At 31.9% G+C, this 18,873-nt stretch overlaps 1 protein-coding gene and 1 long non-coding RNA gene across 2 annotated transcripts in view; both read left to right on the plus strand.

Annotated features, from left to right (window-relative positions):
- The window catches only part of LOC127723979 (keratin-associated protein 5-4-like), a 273,781-nt gene that overhangs the window by 195,459 nt on the left and 59,449 nt on the right, over positions 1-18,873 (plus strand). The window lies entirely within an intron of this gene.
- LOC127723982 (uncharacterized) lies at positions 1,701-18,609 on the plus strand. The gene is made up of 4 exons (XR_007992292.1): positions 1,701-1,800; positions 10,199-10,432; positions 13,784-13,927; positions 17,069-18,609. It is a non-coding gene; the product is annotated as an uncharacterized LOC127723982 (long non-coding RNA).

The following is an 18,873-nucleotide window of genomic DNA, read 5'->3' on the forward strand; positions in this document are numbered from 1 at the left end:
TAATTTACAGCTTATTTTTTACTGTAGTTCAACATCTTCATATCTAAACTCAATAGCAGACAAATATACAATCAATCATAAAAAGTTCAAATATTCCATGTGTAAAGGGAAATTCCCTATATATTTTTAACTGAAAGACACAATAATGAAGTCCCTGATTGAAATGTATATTTCAATTTTGCATTCTTTATTTTCTATTGCAAATAACAAAAAGGATCAGACACAAGTTATCACAACTTAGTTGTCCTCTCCTAAATATAATAAGTAAGGGAACGACCATTTAACTTTGCGGGGGGTTATGCTTTTTAATTTCATTCAGAATTTTTTGTTCATACAACGCAAGCATCTTCGTAGCGCGGTCAAAGAGTAAATAATTATTATTCGATTGTCGATTCGTTCATTGCGTTTAGATATATTGTTTACTATTAAATATTTATAAAAATACAGAAAAGTCATGTAATAGTTAAAAAAAAATATACAATGATTACCTTTATTTCAAAGAGGCAGAAGATACACAGACACTTGTCTCTAAAAATAAATAACCTAAATAGGTATTTTTCAGACAAGTGCTTGTGGAAAGATACCAAAGGGACATTCAAAATTCATAAGTCGAACAGAGCTCGACAAAACATTGACAAAACACAAAAAAAAGGCTTTAAGACAAACAACTGTCATAGTGTACAAAACACTACATACAAAAATAAACACAAAGCAACACAAACCCCACAACAATATCAAAATTTCTTATTTTCCTTTTTGTAAAGTAGATTTTACATTTTCGTTTACTAAAACACAAGGAAACAAAGGCATTGTTTAAAAACAAACATGATACTTGAAAATAAATGGGAAATTACCGATAATAGTTTTTCCCATTACATATGCATGATATGTAATTAGTTTCATTGCACTCAGTTTAGCCAGTGCTCGAGTATTGACATGATCGATCTACTGTATATATAGTAAAGGATACATTTACTTTTTATGTATAAATTTCCAGTTCATCAAAGTATTGTTATAAAACTAAGGTTTCACTCCCTCAGATGAAATTGACTTTACACGATTTGAGCTGTTCTAATTAGGCCTTTTTGGATTGTGCTCATAAACGTCTTATGTTTTTGATTCCTAACATTATTTATCATAAGCGTGTAAATTGATGAAGGTTGTACGCCTAGAAATCAATTCATACTTTATTTTAACGGTCTTTTTTGTTTTGAAAACGCAATGGCTATTTCCGATTCTTTTCTAAATGAAAAGTGTTCGATGAAAAGACCTTTTGAACTCTTTAAAATAAACAGGAAGAATAAAAAAGAATGATGATCAGACTAATTGCTTTAAAACAACAGAAGATATAATGAGAGATGCATTATTAAAGCTTTAACTATCTATTGTCATAGCAGATTCTTAATCTTAACATACACTATAAAACTATAGTACTACTGACACGATCACACTCAGCTCAGTACTTTTCCATTCATGTAATTATCCAAATTATCCACACATTATTATGATTAGTTTTTTTCCTGTTTAAATTAAATGACTACAAAATCTATTTATAAATAATTATGTTCCGAATGGAGAAGAATGATACAATTCTGCCAAACCATACAGGATGTATGGAAAAATTCTTCTTTATAAAATCAATTCTCTTTACTAAAATGTGCAATGATGCACTAAGCTATATATTTAAAAAACCCCATTAAAAATCATCAGTGTAAACAGTCTTTCTTGTATTCAAGTTAACTTAAGGCTATAGGATAGTGACAATAGTTGGAGCATACAATCAGTAGTACTAAAAATATAGTAGGTTTATTTCTATTTGTTGCTTAATTTATAGTTGATATATAATTTGTGTATCAAGTCCGCTCTATACGGGTCATTTAAAAAATGTCGAATTTACGATACACCTATTTCTAAAAATGGTATTTGTCAAGCAAAATCAAATTTTAAGTTTTGAATTGAGGGTTGTATCATTCATGAATCTTTACATCAATAATATACATTATTTTGTAAATTTTTTGCTTTAATTCTATAAAACGTATTATTTTAAAGTATATGTATGGGCTGCCATTCTTGTAAAATTGAACAAATTTTAAAAAAAACAGACACTAAAACCAAAAACAGACTTCAAAAACGATAACAGACGTCACGAACGAAAACAGACGCTAAAATCGTAAACAGACAGCAAATACGAAATCAGACGTCAAATTAAAAAAAAAAAACTTACGATAAATTTTTTTTAAAAGAAGGTCTAAAACGAAAACAGACCACTTCTTAAGACAACTTTGACAAGTTTGAAACTCTAGTCAGGCTAAAGGCTTTTGCGTTTAATATGATTTTTGTTCGTTTTTGTCTAGTTTTGACTGTAGTTGTTTTATAAATGTTATATATATACATGTATATACATTTGAAATTGAATCGAACATTTCAAAGTATAGACTCTCGAGAATTTCGTTTGAATATTCTTAAAACGTTTAGTTTACCTTTTAACGTACACGGATGTATGTGAACCCAATTTTAGATTTAATGCAAGTCAAACCATTTTTTTTTATACAATTATTTTTTTTTCATATTTCTTTAGAAATAAAGTAGTTATATTTTATTAGATAAAATCATATATCATCATTCTCAACCTAATTCCAAGGTTGCTTGTATATATATTTTAATGAAGTTAAACACAGATATCAATTGAATCCGAATATTAATAAAAAAAATGACACATCATTTCTAACGAGGTATTTCTTTATATTTAAAAAAATGCCCGTGCAAATACGTTAATGAACTACTATATAAGGAAAGAAATTATTATATATATATTATACATAGTCATGAGTAATAAAGGGATTCCGAATTTTACGTCGCAGGATATTCAAATTTTGATTGACGATGTGGAGAAGAATAACTCTTTACTATGTAGCAGACTCATATTCATATTTGAACCACCAACTGCTTGAACCGTTAATATAATGGTCGTTTTTTCTATTTACATAGATGTGTTAATCCTCTATTGGAGCTTTTATTCGAATGTTTGTACCATCAATGGCACTGGCTACATTTGGAAAGTTTGTCTTTTCATAGAATCCTCACAAAATATTGTGAATCCAGCCTGTTCAGTTGGCACCTTTATATGGTTATTGCAAACCCTCTTTAAACATGAAGTAACATCGCGTGTTGTTTTTGACACAATTGACCTGGATGTTATGAACATAGGCATTTACCATCTGAAAGCGTCCAGTGTCATAACACCTGAGTGCTACTCATGTCGCGAGGTGTCTAAAGTTTACGATAAAAGTTAAAAGTCATTTTTCTCGAGCGTGATTGTTTCATGACGTCAAAGGGTCATTCGGATTCAATTCGGATATAGACCTAAAAGTGTTAACACGTCCATTATTTTATATAATATATTTTTAAGTTAATAGACCAGATACGATTTGGAGCTCATTTGTCCCTGTTAATTGTTGGAAAAATATAATAATTGGGCAATACAATTATCATTTTTCATTTTTAACCTACCAAAGAAAATGACAATATCTAATTTAGCTTACTTAACGTTTTTTTGTCGACGCTGTATACGGTATTTAATACTTTCTAGAATCATGCAATTCATAGTGCATTAGATGCACAAATATATATGCCACACATTAATCATCCTCAGAACGTTCTCGCATTACTCTCTGAATTTTCACAATTTTTTATCAGAGGTGACCCAAGTCGAAAAATGTGAAAAAAAAATTCCTGATTTTTTTTAGTAAATGATGTACTGCTAAGAACGACCTGAAGATAATGTCCACTTACTCCAACGATTCTTTATATGTCATCAAGTACTGATTATATTGATACCAAACCGATCCAATATATAACTACTACCGTAACGGTGAATTTTGAACAACAGTTTTAAATGAAACCATTTTCGTATAAAAGTACATTTTTGAAACAGACTATAGCATTTCAAAATATGAAAATGTGTAAATATTTGTGTTTTAACATTGAAAACTATTCTTTAACTAAAAAATGTCATGCCTATTCTAATTTTTATAGTTTTCCATTCGAGTGAATATTTTCATTTTGAAGGGAATCATTTCTGATTTTTTTTTCACTGAATTAGGTAATTTCGATTACAGCACTTGGGTCGAGATTGTCATGTTTAAAGATCGATTTTTGTATCCAAACTCTAGACGTGTACGTGCTTTTTTCAAACAAATCAGCAGAAGTTCAGAAAATGACATATTCTATCCACAGTAAGTCAAAAGTCGAGCCCACCCTTGTTTCTAATGTAAAACGCGATACAAATATGAAACAGACTATAGCTTTAAAACTTGTTGATCAGTAATTCATTTCTTACCAAAAAATACGGTTTCACATCAAATATCAAGTAAAATTACTGTTTTTGGCACTTTTTGAGCACTATGATAAAGAAATGTCGACGCTGTATACGGTATTTAATACTTTCTGGAATCATGCAATTCATAGTGCGCTAGATGCACAAATATATATGCCACACATAAATCATCCTCAAAACGTTCTCGCATTACTCTCTGAATTTTCACAATTTTTTATCAGAGATGACCCCAGTCGAAAAATGTGGGAAAAAAATTCCTGATTTTTTTAGTAAATGCGGTGCTGCTAAAAAGGACCTGAAGATAATTTCCACTTACTCCAACGATTCTTTATATGTCATCAAGTACTGATGATATTGACACCAAAACCGATCCAATATGTAACTACTACGGTGAATTTTTAACAACAGTTTTAAATGAAACCATTTTCGTATAAAAGTACATTTTTGAAACAGACTATAGCATTTCAAAATATGAAAAATGTGTAAATATTTGTGTTTTAACATTGAAAACAATTCTTTAACTACAAAATGTCATGCCTATTCTGATTTTTATAGTTTTCCATTCGAGTGAACATTTTCATGTTTGAAGGGAATCATTTCTGTCCACTTTCACTGAATTAGGTAATTTCGTTAACAGCACTTGGGTCGATATTGTCATGATTAAAGTTCGATTTTTGTATCCAAACTCTAGACGTGTACGTGCTTATTTCAAACAAATCAGCAGAAGTTCAGAACATGACATATTCTATCCACAGTTAGTCAAAAGTCGAGCCCACCCTTGTTTCTAATGTAAAACGCGATACAAATATGAAACAGACTATAGCTTAAAAACTTGTTGATCAATAATTCATTTGTCACCAAAAGATACGGTTTCACATCAAATATCAAGTAAAATTACAGTTTTTTGGCACTTTTTGAGCACTATGATAAAGAAATGTCGACGTTGTATACTGTATTTAATACTTTATAGAATCATGCAATTCATAGTGCATTAGATGCACAAATATATATGCCACACATAAATTATCCTCAAAATTTTCTCACATTACTCTCTGAATTTTCACAATTTTTTATCAGAGGTGACCCCAGTCGAAAAATGTGAAAAAATTCCTGATTTTTTTAGTAAATGCGGTACTGCTAAAAAGGACCTGAAGATAATGTCCACTAACTCCAACAATTCTTTATATGTCATCAAGTTCTGATTATGTTGATACCAAAACCGATCCAATATGTAACTAGTACGGTGAATTTTGAACAACAGTTTTAAATGAAACCATTTTCGTATAAAAGTACATTTTTGAAACAGACCATAGCATTTCAAAATATGAAAAATGTGTAAATATATGTGTTTTAACATTGAAAACTATTCTTTAACTACAAAATGTCATGCTTATTGTAATTTTTATAGTTTTCCATTCGAGTGAACATTTTCATGTTTGAAGGGAATGTTTTCTGTCCATTTTCACTGAATTGGGTAATTTCGATAACAGCACTTGGGTCGAGATTGTCATGTTTAAAGATCGATTTTTGTATCCAAACTCTAGACGTGTACGTGCTTTTTTAAAAACAAATCAGCAGAAGTTCAGAAAATGACATATTCTATCCACAGTTAGTCAAACGTCGAGCCCACCCTTGTTTCTAATGTAAAACGCGATACAAATATGAAACAGACTATAACTTTAAAACTAGTTGATCAATAATTCATTTGTCACCAAAAAATACGGTTTCACATCAAATATCAAGTAAAATTACTGTTTTTTGGCACTTTTGAGCACTATGATAAAGAAATGTCGACGCTGTATACGGTATTTAATACTGTATAGAATCATGCAATTCATTGTGCATTAGATGAACAAAAATATATGCTACGCATAAATCATCCTCAAAACGTTCTCGCATTACTCTCTGAATTTTCACAATTTTTTATCAGAGGTGACCCCAGTCGAAAAATGTGAAAAAAAAATTCCTGATTTTTTTAGTAAATGCGGTACTGCTAAAAAGGACCTGACGATAATGTCCACTTACTCCAAAGATTCTTTGTATGTCATCAAGTACTGATTTTATTGACACCAAAACCGATCCAATATGTAACTAATACGGTGAATTTTGAACAACAGCTTTAAATGAAACCATTTTCGTATAAAAGTACATTTTTGAAACAGACTATAGCATTTCAAAATATGAAAAATGTGTAAATATTTGTGTATTAACATTGAAAACTATTCTTTAAATACAAAATGTCATGCCTATTCTAATTTTTATAGTTTTCCATTCGAGTGAACATTTTCATGTTTTAAGGGAATCATTTCTGTCCATTTTCACTGAATTGGGTAATTTCGATAACAGCACTTGGGTCGAGATTGTCATGTTTAAAGATCGAATTTTGTATCCAAACCTTAGACGTGTACGTGCTTTTTTCAAACAAATCAGCAGAAGTTCAGAAAATGACTTATTTTATCCACAATAAGACAAAAGTCGAGCCCACCCTTGTTTCTAATGTAAAACGCGATACAAATATGAAATAGACTATAATTTATAAACTAGTTGATCAATAATTCATTTGTCACCAAAAAATACGGTTTCACATCAAATATCAAGTAAAATTACTGTTTTTTGTCACTTTTGTCGTTACCGATTAACACTGATATTACCTCATGGCCTACTAGTTTTCATGAATTGTGTTGCTCGGTCACTCGTTGAATATTTTTCTATATTTGATTTATTGGATGAGTTATTCTATGATTATTAAATTCGAAGACTTGACTCAACACGTGACATCTCCGATTTCAAGATTGAATATATTTGAAATGTTCCATCCGAAACTTTTACAGTCCAATCTATATCAAGTCTTTTTAATGTCAATTTTCATTACCAGAAAATAATTTCTGGTTGACCATTCCGTCGTCATTTAAAAATACTAAGGATTTTCTACCCTAGGATTAGACAACCTTTGCTGTAGTTGGCAAAACGCTTCGTATTTGGGGTCCTCAGTGCTCTTCAACTTCGTTCTTTATTTGTCATTTTTTATTTTTTTTGACTCGAGCGTCACTGATGAGTCTTTTGTAGACGAAACGCGCGTCTGGAGAATAAATTTTTTATCCTGGTATCTATAAATTATCATTAATAATACATACAATGGGAAAACCCTTATAGCTATAAAAGTACCCGACATCAGGAATCTGAAACCATTCATACGAGAAAAACTAACGAAATAATTCATGACAATTCAATTTTCAAAAACATTATAACAGACATGAATCAACGACAACCACTGAATTACAAGCTTGAGAGCAGCGAGCTAACAAATATATGAACGAGAGCGGAAATATACTTTTAGTTAGATTGGATTCAGGTGATATAGAAAGCAAATACTAGTAATCGAATTTTGATCTGAACAGCTATTATCTCCCAGTTGATACGATATTCCAGGGCTTGTATTTCTTATCATGATTCCCTTGATAGAGGGTTTCTGCTCACAAGGAAGCTATTAAACCAAGAGTTCAAAGTGGTGAAGATAAAATCGTCCCTTCGTGAATTTTACGGATGCCATCACGAGTTGGTCGCCCGTTATAGAATATTCGTTTCATGATATCGGATATGTTCCAAATGTCGTAACTACAATCCCGTCCCCTTTTTCCCCGAATTTGACCTACCGATTTAGACTTATTACCGGGTTTGTACTAACATGAGCAACACGACGGGTGCCACATGTGGAGCAGGATCTGCTTACCCTTCCAGAGCACCTGAGATCACCCCAGTTTTTGCTGGGGTTCGTGTTGATCAGTCTTTAGTTTTTTATGTTGTTTTTTGCGTACTATTGTTTGTCTGTTGGTTTTTTTTCTTTTTTAGCCATGACGTTGTCAGTCTATTTTCGACTTATGAGTTTGAATGCCCCTTTGGTATCTTTCGCCCCTCTTTTAAGAGACTGAACAATAATTATTCAGTCATCATCAGTGACGCTCCAATAAAAAATTCGGGAGAGCATTGAGAACAAAGCAAAGTTGTGAAACATAGTTATGATTTTGTATCTTAAAGTAAAGAGGGGTCTCGGTAGCCGAGTGGTATGAGTATTCCAACTCTCAGTTTTCCTTCCGAACGCTCCGGCTTACTCCACCAATAAAAACTGACCGCCAGGAAATGGTCTATAGTGCTTAAAGTAGCGTTAAACACCAATAAATCAACTAATTAAAGTAAAGAATTTGGCAAATCACTCTACATTTTGTCTTTCAAAAGGTTTGGTATGAATTTTTCTTCATAAAATCACACATCTCGACTAATCTCGACAAATATATTATCAATAAAAAAAGTTTAGCCTTTTGATGACATGTTAATAAATTTATGATGGTCTCAATTCAAACAGCATTGTGATATTCAACATTTTCAAAAAGACCTGATGCACAGGCCATGAAAGAAAAAGTAGCAGTGAAAAATATTAAGTCCGGGATTTCACAAATGTTTACTAAAATCTTTCATCGATACAAATAATTTCTTCGAAAATTTTGCTATACCTATGTACTTACAATTTAGTTCAACCTTGATAGTTTAATAAATGACTCAACATACATTGGTAACCAGATATTATGAATAATGATTCCATATCCTGTTGATCCTCATTTTTTGGCATTGCAAATGATCGCGTTACGTTTTAACTCAAAATCCACCGGAGGATTTGATTTCAGAAGAACCTATCAGCTTTCAGTAATTGCGAGTACTTTAAAAGAGAGGCGAAAAATACCAAAGGGACATTCAAACTCATAAGTCGAAAATAGACTGACAACGCCATGGCTAAAAAAGAAAAAGACAAACAGACAAACCACAGTACACAAAACACAACATAGAAAACTAAAGGCTGAGCAACACGAACCCTAGCAAAAACTGGGGGTGATCTCAGGTGCCCCGGAAGGGTAAGCAGATCCTGCTCCACATATGGCACCCATCGTGTTGCTCATGTTAGTACAAACCCGGTAATAAGTCTAATTCGGTAGGATACATTCGGGGAAAAGGGGACGGGATTGTAGTTACGACATTTGGAACATATCCGCTATCATGAAACGGATATTCCATAACGGTCAACCAACACGTGATGACGTTCGTAAAATGTAAGAAGAGATGATTTCAACTTCACCACTTGGAGCTCATGGTTTTATAGCTTCCTTGTGAGCAGAAACCCTCTATCAAGGAAATCAGGATAGGAAATACAAGCCATAGAATATCGTATCAACTGGGAGATATATACTCCGTATGCAGGCGCTGCTGGAATGTTGCTACATAGAAATGAAAAGTTCACAATTGGAAAGCTGAAATCATCTCTTTTCTCGTAAAGTTTTGTTTTCAACCGACCCTCATTGTCAATTTCTAGCTGTAAGTCAAGATACGAGGCAGACTTAATTGTATCTGTTGTATCCTTATTTCAAGTTCGATAGGATAGATGCGTTCTTCATAGTCACTTAATTTTGAATTATTTAATGAAAGAACATCATCGGTATTTTGTCGTTTTTTTTATATTTATTCTATTAATATAATTAAATGGTTGTTGTTGTTAGCTGTATTTCATATGTATTTTCCGTTCATTGTCTTGAATAAATCAGGGTGTTTGATGCTTTCGAAAATTTTGTCAAAGCTTATCCCTTTTTATCTAGCAGAACGGCATGGGTTTCAAGCTAATTCTTGAAGTCCGTACGTTGCTCTTTAAATGTAAACATCCTTGTTATTTGGTTTATTTGTTTCACTGGTAATCATACCACACATCCTTACATTTATGTAAGTTTAAGATAGAAACCTATTAAACAAATATATGATATATAATTGTTCCAAGAAAAAATAACTACATTTAATTACAAAAATGACGATTTTATGTCTCAGGTTTTCCTTAGAAGTTTCTTCACTAAAACATGGAGAATGAATTAGATGAGAACTTACCACCAGCTCTTTTAATAATAACCATAGCCTTTCTGTTACATATTATTGGAAATGCAACTACATATTATATCACGATTGAGTATCCTGATTTGATAATCAACAGTGGATTATGGAAACGCTGTGTATCTATAGCTAATGATAAAGTTTGTTATAACGAAAAATTGTATGCAGAATATGGTATGTTACTTTACTACAACTTCCTTTTGTTAACAACATCAAAATTAGTATTTTCAAATTTTTTGTGCGAAGTATCTTTCGCCTCTCTATTAGAACGTACCTTTATAGACCAGGAGAGCATTACTATTAAGGGGGTTTGTTCAACATCCTCACTCCTTACAAGGAACAACAGATAAAATACCCCCTGTACCATAACAAATTACATTGTTATAATTATCATTTCAATAAAAACTTTTTAATTTCCAATTAAGACACAGTCGAGTAAGTACGCTTAACAGAAAAATATCCTATCCATTAGGTTAAGATTTTTGAAACAAAGTTAATTATTAATCAATGACTGTATATCATATATCAATATGTTACCGAAATATACACATGTGCCGAAAGTCTAATAATAGTATAAAAAGAGACGATTGATATCAAAGTCACATTTACATCTCATAAATCGAGGAGTACCTGACAAAGTCATGTTTTTTCTGACTGCTAATGACGTCTTTATACTAAAACCATTGGATGTTGGATATGTACTGATTGATATTTTAGTCTTAGATACATGCTTATTTTGACTAGTTCTTGGCTTTAAACTAGCTGTCAGTAACTGTGCGTACTCTCAGATTTGTACTTTGTGTCTTATTTTGTTGTTAGGGATGTATAAATACCCTGCCACGTCCGGTCTGTGTTCTTGTTAGAAGTTCTGCTTTGTATCGATCTAATGAGTTAATATAAAAATAAGAAGATGTGGTATGATTGTCAATGAGACAACTCTCCACAAGTGACCAAATGACACAGACATTAACAACTATAGGTCACCGTACGGCCTTCAACAATGAACAAAGCCCATACCGCATAGTCAGCTATAAAAGGCCCCGAAATGACAAATGTAAAACAATCCAAACGAGAAAACTAACGGCCTAATTTATGTACAAAATAATGAAAGAAAAACAAAATATGTAAGCCTTTTTCAGCTGATTTTGTTATAGTTATCTTATGCTGTACTTATTTGCTTATATCCACTTCAATTTATTTTTGGTTGATAGTTGTCTCATTAGCAATTATACCACATCTCCTTATTTTCATAAAGCCATGCAAAAAACAAAAGACAAACAAGTAAAAAAAACACTTCATAGATAACTCAAACTCGAATCGACCCAAAACTGATCCGGAAGTGTCACCAAATCCTGCTTCTCATGTGGCAACCGTCATGTTAATTATTATAAACTCAAGTTCGGTGATAAGTCTCATTCGTTAATGCCTGATCCATAATCATGGACATAAACTCATCAAAAATTGTGTACGCCAGACGCGCATTTCGTTTACAAGTATCATTAGTGACGCTCGAATCAAAAAAGTAAAAAAAAGCCAAATAAAGTACATAGTTGAAGGGCATTGAGAACTTAAAATTTTGAAAGATTAAAGAGGACGATATTATTATTACGATAATTGGAACATAACCGTAGTAATCTGTGACACAGATATTCCATAAGGTCAACCACCTCGTGATGGCGTCGATAACATTTCGAATGGATGACTTGGATTTACTACTTAAACACTTGTTTCAATAGTTCTCCATTACGTAGCAACCCTCACTAGTAACCCGAATTAAGCTTGATCGGCCATAAAGGTATTAACACTATTTAAAAAAGATTAATGAACATTAGATAAAGATCGACAAAAATTAAAAATTGTTTTTAATGCATTTCAATTCATATCAAATTATTTTAATGCCAGTCAAATATATTCCCTTGCGGTCATTCAAGTTAGTTTAAGATGTGGTTAAGCTGCGTCAAACTAATTGGCCACGCTCCCCGTTAAACAATTTCAAACTGGCATTAATCCGTTTTAAACATTGTTGTACAGTTTAATCACTCAAGCAAAACAACCTCGATGTATCTATCGTTTATTTGTTTAAAACTTTATCGATTTTAGATATAATACTAAGTAAAGTAACATTTAAAACAAATACATACAAGTAAATTAAAAAACTTAAAAATAATGATGCACGATTTAAAAAATGCAAAAATCGTGAATCTGTTGAAAATAAAATAGATAGATATATAACATAATTTTAACTTGCCCAAATGCAGTAGCCTTTTATCTCACATATTCGTTTCAAAGATTGCTAACTGATATGAAAACTCGTGGCATGTAAGTCACGTGTGGTCTCTTACAAATACTTGCGAAAAATTAAAAACGGAAAAGAGAATGAGAAGGTCGTAATTGCACTCATTGGCGCGAGCCTAGAAGTGAAAATAAATATATTATAACAAATTTGCGAGGTGAAATGATCACTTGAATTTCTGTTTAAATTTGTCATTATTATATGCGTAGAATCAATGTATTCCTGTTTAATTACCTTTTCTCTTTTTGCTGTTTTCCTATATTGTACTCGTTATTTAAATATAGACACGGACGTAAAATGAACAGAAATTATTCATTGTTTACATAATTTGAATCGATGCATCTTATATTTTCGGTAAAAAAACCCATTTACAATTATACCGACATTTTAAGTAGTTTGTAATTAAAAACATTTTTTTGTTAAATAATAAAATTGACATAGATAATGTTGACATTTGTTGAATTCATTAAGTAAACAGTTTAGTCTTGCTAAAAATTGTAAATAAAGTAACAGCTCAATGAACTTTTAAAACTGTGTAAAATTGTAATACCGGTAGCTGGTGCAAAACGTGCGTTAATTGTGGAAAAAGCAGCAAATATTAAACGAAAATTGAAGCGTGGTTACGATTGTGTTAAGGGATTATCGTGCTGTCCGCACGTAAAAGAATTCTTGCAATAAATAAACCTGGTTTCCGTGAAAATATAAGATAAATGTCAGTCTGCGATAATGATGGGTGGATTTAACGACCTTGACGGCCTCTATCAAGAAACTCATGATAGGAAATGCAAGTTCTTGAATATCGTATGAACTGAAATATGTACTTCATGAGCAGGCGTTGCTGAATTGTTGATACATAGATATTGAAATTTTACAATTTGGAAGCTGAAATCATCCAGTTTGTCGTAAAGGTTTATACTTTATGATAACTACAGTATTCTTTCAATACTTCCTTACAAAACAAGATACCTTTTGATTTTGGTGATATTTAGATTAATCTTCCTAAAGTTATAGTACTTACTCGCCCAAACAATAAGCATATTTTTACATAGGACTTAACATCTGAATCGATTTACGAGATTTGAATACTGAAAAATGAATGTTACATTAATTTACCAGTGAATGTTTAAGCCAGTACTATTATATCGATTGATAAACAAGTCATTACTATTTCATTACCATATTCCAATTCAGAAATTTCTCTTTTTTTTTTTATTTCATACTTATCCTTTCAGATTGGTATAGAATATGTCTAGCCATGAGTGCATTTGGATTCATTGCTCTCCTAGCATCGATAGCTTGTGTTGGATTGAGATTGTTCAAGTTCCCTGAAAACAAAGTTTTACGAATTACTGCTATCTTAGTTACTTTTTCTGCTGGTAAGTTTTAGTTATGTTTTGAAAACACTCATGTATTAAATGTAAATGCTTACAGAGCATACTCACATACAGACTTAAGTTCAAAGTTTTTGTTATCTGAGCAACGGGGATTTTGATTGGTTAATAGATATTTTTATATTATGTTTTTTCTTTAAACAGACGGAATACGTTCGTATTACACCACCACAAGAATACATGTACTAAATATACTTCATTGTTACGCTCTATGCTGATGTATTTTGCAAAACGTACAGGCATTTTAATCCCTCACGGAGAAACTTGATCAATTTCGCTCTCTATCAAATGGAACTGTTTTCTGCTTGTGTCTTGATATCGACAGAATACTGGATTTGAAAATGGAAATTTACCCTGTGGGCAATCATAGCATTTTAAAAAAAATATAAATCATATCTATTGAAATTCGGTGCAATTAAACAAAAATTTCATTTTCGGATGGGCTTTTTTGTGAAAATACCAGTCTTGAGAAGACATCTTTCCTTGGACTGATCGAGAATCCACATTGTGTAGAAATGTTACAATCGGCAATAAGACAAAATCGGTACGATGACAGATCAGACGACTATTCTGATTTATAAAAATCTAAGACCTCGAAAACGTGTTACTAGTGAGTTGAGACACAGGCACATCGTATCAGTCAACCAATTCATGAAGGTGAACTCAATACTTTTGGAGTGTCGATTTCAGTCGTTATTTCTCTTTTGAAGCATTTCATGTGTAAGGACTAATGTTAATGTTAATGAAATTCGTTTAATGTGAACGTCACGAGCGTAACGTACAAAGTAGGATATGCTAACAACATACGATGGAGCAGTGGTTATTATACTGCTGAGAAACGGGAATTTGACAATTGGAAAGATGAATTCAATACGTTTTTCATAGACTCTAGTTTGAAGTCGCCTATCGTTGTAAATATCGGGAAATCGATAGAATGCCTAACCTCAAGGTCACTGAAATGGATGAGATGCAGCACTCACTTAAATGTGGGTTATTGAGTGACTGGATATCGTCAGTCTTTCTGAAATTAAAATTAAAAGAACTTTGCATAATGCATTTTTGTTTTGTTTTTTAGAAGGTTTTTGTATAAAGCAGCTTTCTCTGATTATGACAACAATCCGGCCTTTTATAGTCGACTATACGGTAGGGGTTTTTCACTATTGAAGGCCGTACGGTTGCTTATAATTGCTTACATCCACTTATTTGAACTTTAGTGGATAGTTGCATACTACATCTCCTTTTATATAGTAGGGTTTTACAAATAATATCCATTGGAACACCGACTATCTGTTCATATTATGTTCATTGCATTTCTATCTCGAAATGTCATTTTGCTTTTGGTTCTAGAGAAATCTCTTGGGTTGTGATAGTGAAATCACAAAAAATACTGAACTCCGAGGAAAATTCAATAGGAAAGTCCCAAATCACATGGCAAAATCAAAAGACAAAACAGATCAAACGAATGGACAACAACTGTCATATTCCTGACTTGGTACAGGCATTTTCAAATGTAGAAAATGGTGGATTGAACCTGGTTTTATAGCGCTAAACCTCTCACTTGTACGACAGTCGCATCAATTTCCATTATATTGACAATGATGCGTGAACAAAATGTCACAAATAGGGGTACAAAAAAGACACGGACCCCACCAAAAACTAGGGGTGATGTCATGTGCTCCGGAAGGGGAAGCAGATCCTGCTCCACATGTGGCACCCTTCATGTTGCTCATGTTGTTACAAAGCCGGTAAAAAGTCTAATTCGGTAGGTCACATTCGTGAAAAGGGAAGGGGATTGTAGTTACGACAAAAGGAACACATCCGATATCATCTGTTTAACGAATATTCCATAACGGTCAACCAACTCGTGATGGCGTCCGTAATATTTACGAAGTGATGATTATAACTTCAACATTTGGATCTCTTGGTTTAAAAATGAAAAGGACACAATTGGGAAGCTGAAATCATCTCTTTTGTCGTAAAGTTGAATTTTCAACCGACCCTCATAGTCAATTTCTAGATATAAGTCCTAATCAAATGGCAAAATCAAAAACTCAAACACATCAAACGAATGGATAACAACTGTCATATTCCTGACTTGGTACAGGCATTTTCTTATGTAGAAAATGGTGGATTGAACCTGGTTTTATAGCGCTAAACCTCTCACTTGTACGACAGTCTCATCAAATTCCGTTATATTTACAACGATGCGTGAACAAAACAGACATAATAAATAAAATAGTCAAAATGTGGGTACAGCAGTCATCACTGTGTTACAATATTAAAACAAACAATTATTTACAAAAAAGCACAAAAGCATCTATCAAATTAAAAACCACATTCATTGCTTCGCGTGTCTGACGTCAGAAAATGTAAACGTCACATAAGAAGAAATTTTGCCGTTCAATGTTTATTCAAATCAATTTTATAATTTCACATGGGGAATGTTGGTATACAGGGTTAAAAAATCAAAAGTTATGTTAGAATTAATATCAGAAATAGACCGAGACTCTCTTATATATTTATATATTTCCTCAATTTTATGGCAGTGTCAACGACTATACAAACACTTTTAAGAAACAATAAGTAAATATATGTCTTTTTTTATATTGGTATGGGTTGTACACTTTTTAGTCGAATATATATATATATATTATATGAAATATTGTATTAAAATGTTGTGTTTTGCATTTGAAAATAACCTAACACACACGTTTATATAAGTATTTGTTATCAAGTTCGAAATGTACATTTAGGAGACATTTTCAATTTCAAGGCGTTTTGTTTTCCTATATGACACGCTTGCATAATTTTTCGCCAATTGTTATGTCGCAAATTCTCAGCATATGATAATTTCAGGGAAATTTTATGTTCAGATATACATGTCAAGAAAGATACGAAAAGAATTCGATGAAAAATGTACACAATATAATGCTCAAATAGGAATATGCACCATAAAATATATGCTACACATTTTAGAGTAGTAAGACGCACCTAATATCTTTATGGAATTTATATATAAATAATCTAGAAATTTTTAAAGTAATTTGATGTAGAGTTTAGAAAAAACGGATTAATTTGGAAAAAAAATGGTGAAGAAATTTAATATGAATTATTTGTCTCTTTCAGTGGTGTTTATTCTCATAGGAACTGTCTTATTTGTGAAGAATGTAGATGACATCACAACAGGGGGAGAATTCGTTTATGGGTACTCATTTGCATTATGCATATCAGGAATGTGTCTTGCTGCTTTGGTCGACATCCTCCTAGTTATTGGACTCATAAAGCCAAAAAAGAATACTAGAAATCGTGTTGATGCCAATTCAATTAACAATATTAATTTCTGAAATACGGATGCAAAATGGCCGATTGAGTAATTAAGTTGATTTTCTACACATATGTCATAAATATTGTAGCGATTTTAGATGATAGTAGTGCCAACAACTTTGTTAGTATTGTTTATTTTTGGGGGACAAATATTTATGTAACATTGTGAATAATTTATGTATAATGAAGACTTCGTATGTTAATTGAAGTGTATTGACAATATTCGTCTCTATTTTTGCCAATTGGACTATGTATTATAGTATTAAATGTGTGTATTTTATTATATAGTTACCTATTATATAAGTAATTAGTTTAATATTGTATAACCCAGTATACAAGGAAATGCCCAATGTGTGTTTTTCTTAGCGGCAGCATTGGAACAAGGGCTACTTTCACCTGTACTTTTACCGGACGTTTAGAGTATTGTTTTGAAACATGTGAAAGAAATCGTAGAATTTTTAGACTGCATTAAACTTATATTTGTGTATGTTTTCAAGAATAGTGATAGATTTAAATTGTTGTATACAAAATGTATGTAGAATAGAGTTTGATTTAAATCAGAGAAATTGCTTCATATAAACTATTTTTGAACCGACGTTTCGCAACTTTTTGCGGTAATGGTGTTAGAATTACGTCATTTAATTTCACATTAACGTCAAATATATTTACCTTATAAGGAAGTTTCCGTATTTGGTCATACGTTTTAACCTTATTTGGAATTTAATGCGCGCGATGTAAACAAAAGCTTCAGATAAATAGTATTCTCTTTAGTTCCAGCTTGTCCCGATCTCCAGTTCTCAGCTAATAAATATTGACTTATATGATTTAATTTTAAGTTACAGTTTAGGAGGTTGAAGTTCCTGAATATTGCGTTATAAACGCAGTTTAGTTATTGATAGCAGTTCCTCTGAAGGAATATATTTGTTCTAGTTTTCAGTTTTCAAAGGAGTCATAATATCTATTAGTTTTCTTTTTTCTTTAAAGTCCATGTTTTCATCGTAGTAGTAATATAAACTTTAACTTTGAATAGGGTAAATGTGCGTAAAGACTGCATAAGTGTCCGTTGCTTTTAAATTGTTGGGTTACTGTTAACCTATTTTAATAATCTAGAAAGAGGATTATAAAGGATTGTGATTTATTTATTTACATATTACTTAATTTAATACATGTATTATGGAAAGTTGCCGATGGAACCTATGTGTCGCTTTTTTGTCGATCTAAGTATTATTGATACTTCGTTTATTATAGACGGAAATTTTAGAACCTACACTACTTACAACTGTTAACTCATGTTGCACTTGTTATAATGCCAGTATCGTAAAAAAAAAGCTGTTAAATTTTGATTGAGTTTTGTGTTTAAATTCAGAACATCGCCATAAGTACAGAATATGATGCTTTATTGAATAATATAGAAAAATACAAGTAACCCGTCTTACTACACAAAAAGGAGACTTTGCGTCAACAGAGAAACGAGACCTATATTAATAGTAGGCTCTGTGTGCCAAGTGTTGTTGAAAGTTTATGTTTAATGTAGTTGTGATTATTATGAGCGTTTGGTTTTCCCTTTAAATTATTTTGGTCAGTGATTGGTTCCTGTTGGTGTTTGT

Source organism: Mytilus californianus, unplaced genomic scaffold (assembly GCF_021869535.1).
Source record: "Mytilus californianus isolate M0D057914Y unplaced genomic scaffold, xbMytCali1.0.p SCAF_14, whole genome shotgun sequence".
NCBI lineage: Eukaryota > Metazoa > Mollusca > Bivalvia > Mytilida > Mytilidae > Mytilus > Mytilus californianus.